The sequence below is a fragment of the Cavia porcellus genome, unplaced genomic scaffold (genome assembly GCF_034190915.1).
Source record: "Cavia porcellus strain 051 isolate PalLab524CR breed Dunkin Hartley unplaced genomic scaffold, mCavPor4.1 scaffold_25, whole genome shotgun sequence".
NCBI classification, from domain to species: Eukaryota; Metazoa; Chordata; class Mammalia; order Rodentia; family Caviidae; genus Cavia; species Cavia porcellus.
The window spans coordinates 9,930,501-9,933,318 of NW_026947508.1; the positions used below are offsets into that span (position 1 = coordinate 9,930,501).

At 46.2% G+C, this 2,818-nt stretch overlaps 1 non-coding gene across 1 annotated transcript; it reads left to right on the top strand.

Moving 5' to 3' along the window:
- The first annotated feature begins 980 nt into the window (after positions 1–980).
- LOC111757246 (U6 spliceosomal RNA) lies at positions 981–1,085 on the top strand. The gene has a single exon (XR_002791620.1). It is a non-coding gene; the product is annotated as a U6 spliceosomal RNA (small nuclear RNA).
- The last annotated feature ends 1,733 nt before the right edge of the window (positions 1,086–2,818 follow it).

Consider the following 2,818-nt stretch of genomic DNA (forward strand, 5'->3'; position numbering starts at 1 on the left):
ACACCTGTAGAACCACGAGAGAATACATTTCTGCTGTGTAAAGCCACTGCATTTGTGATTCTGTAAGTTGCTATGGCAGCCATGAGGAAGTAATAGAACAAAGGAAGACTGCATGCAAAAACTGGCTTCAGAGGAGCCAGGGGATGGTGGCGCACGCCTGTAATCTCAGCCCTTGGGAGGCTGAGGCAAGGGAATTGTTGCAAGTTCAAGACCAGCTTAGGCTACAAAGTGAGCTCAAGATCAGCCTGAACTGCAGATCGAGACCCTGTGTCAAAAAGACACACAGACAGACAGACAGACACACACACACACACACACACACACACACACACACAAGAGGGAAATCTGGATGCAAACAGAAGGATGATAAAATGAATCCTAGCCACAAAGAATGGTGCAGAAAAGCAGCCCAGCATTTCCAGAACATGGCGTCTGACAACTGTCTTTGCAGAAGCGGTGGCCCTGGGTAACAGATGACTTACATCCAGGAGGAATGAGAGGGTAGGGAAGATGGGCCATCCCGTCTGCAGTCACCCCTCTAAAGTGACATGCCACAGCATCTGATCTGAGGAGGCTCGCAAGCTTCCAAGTGTCACCACCCCTCAGCCTGCATGCTTCTCTACCTGATTTATCTTCTATTCCTGCTCACGCTGCTGCCACTTCCTGCTGAAAAATACTTTCACTCAGTGTCTTTGTCACCAATCTGTATGTTTTATTCATGCTCTCACGGTGGTGTATTAGTGAATTAATTTTGCCTTCAAGGAAGATGGAGACAGAAACTTCCCTTTGTACTCTTGGGCACACCCTATATCAGCTTTTAAATTTGTCACCCCAGAGTTTCTGGGGGGAATGCTGCTATCCACACGCATCTGTATGGGAAAGTCTGAAGCTATTATTTGATTGATTAAAATGTTTTGTTCTAAAAAGATAAAGTGACATAAGAAGTCCAACGGAAAAATCTAGGATCAATGTTCTAGATTTTTATATAGGATGAAATTATCTTTGGCACCATAAATATACAGAGAAGATTAGCGTGGCCACCGCACAAGGATGGCACACAAATTCCTGAAGCGAATTGGTTAGATAGTTTAGCATCCTGGGGTTGATCTTCTTTTCTTTGTTTTTGAGATGGGGGGGTCTTACTGCATTATCCAGGCTAGCCTTGGGCTCTTGGGCACTAGCGATCTTCCTGCCACAGCCTTCGAGCAGCTGAGTCTGAACATAAATGTACCGAGGTATCTGGCTTCTTTCTTTTCTTCTTAAAAGTGCTACTGAAAAAAAGTGTGAGGAGCCAGCCCTCGCAGAGCATGTCGGGAGCGTGAGGCTGCAGTTCCTGCCTCACCGTGCTTCCTCTAAGCTGCTTGTGCAAATCCAGGCTCCTCCACTGAATGCTGCATTCTCAGCGGGCAGGTGATATCTCTGTCCCCAGTGCACACTGGCATCTCCACAGGTAGAAGCTTCGTGAACATTAGACACATTGTGCAGACTCTGACACCAGACGAGTCCTTGCATCTGTCTCTGGCTGCCACCAGCTGTGTCTCTTAACACTGCTCAATCTCAGCTTCAGCTTCTTCAGCAGTAAACAGGAGCTACTGATGCCATTGTGAGAACTGTAGGAGGACATAAGACCAAGTCCAGACTGGGTGCCCTGTCCAGGTGACCCCTTCTCCTTCTTATTAAATTCATCACCGTTGAGGGTGTCCAGACTTTTTGAGGATGCAGAGGTGTTCTCATGAAACTGTGCAGCCCCGAAGTGCCTGTTACACAATCAGAATGTCTACCTTGGAACTTTTATCCCTCTCTAACAGAACCCAGAGTACAAGCAGCTGCTGGCATGGCTGCTCATATGACATCCTTTGTTTATGTGGCTCAGTGATGTGGTGGAGGGACTGCAGATGGGAAGGGTGAGGAGAAGAATCCTATATAAGGGACACTGGATCCTGTGGAAACCAGCTTGTAGCTGTGAGGAAAGGGACCCTTTTTATTTAAAGGTCAGTGTGTGTCATCTTAACAAAAGGTGAATTTATTTTGATGCAGTTGCCCTTGGATACTGAATCTTCTTCCTCCGATCATGGCTGGGTGTTTTTTCCTTTTCTCTTTTTGAGGCAGAGTCTCACAATGTAGTTTAGGATGAATTTGAACTCACAGTGTATCCCACGCTGGCCTCAAAATTCTGGCAAGCCTCATGCCTCAGTCTCTCAAATGCTGGATTACAGGTGTGCAACACCACACCTAACCAGCTCTCAGTTTTTATTTTTATTTATTTATTTTTGAGACAGGGTCTCACTATGCAGTTCAAGCTGGACTTGGACTCACTTTGTCGCCTGGGACGGTTTCGAATTTGCAACGATCCTCCTGCCTCAGCCTCCCAAATTCTGGAATTACAGGCGTGCACTACTACGCCTTGCTAAACTCTTGAGTTTTTAACAGATGCTCTTGGCTGACAGTCCAGGGAGAGTATTTCGAATGGCCTCCTTAGACAGTTATTAAAAATAAAAAACTGGGGCTGGGGAATTTAGCTCAGCGATATAAGTGCCTGCCTGGCAAGCAAGAGCTCGTGATTTCCATCCCTGATACTAAAAACAAAACAAAACAAAACAAAACAACAACAACAAAAAAACCCCCCAAAACACTACCCAGTACCTACCCTGAGTATTCAGTACCATGGAGAGGACTGACTAGTTAAGAGCCCGTGTGTAGTGTGGTTGCCTGTACTGGTGCTGAGTCCAGCTCTTGGGTTTCTGTGTGTGCACATTTCAGTACCAGGGATGAGGAGGTTGCTTGCTTAGGACCTAAACTGTCTAGGTTCAAAAACTAG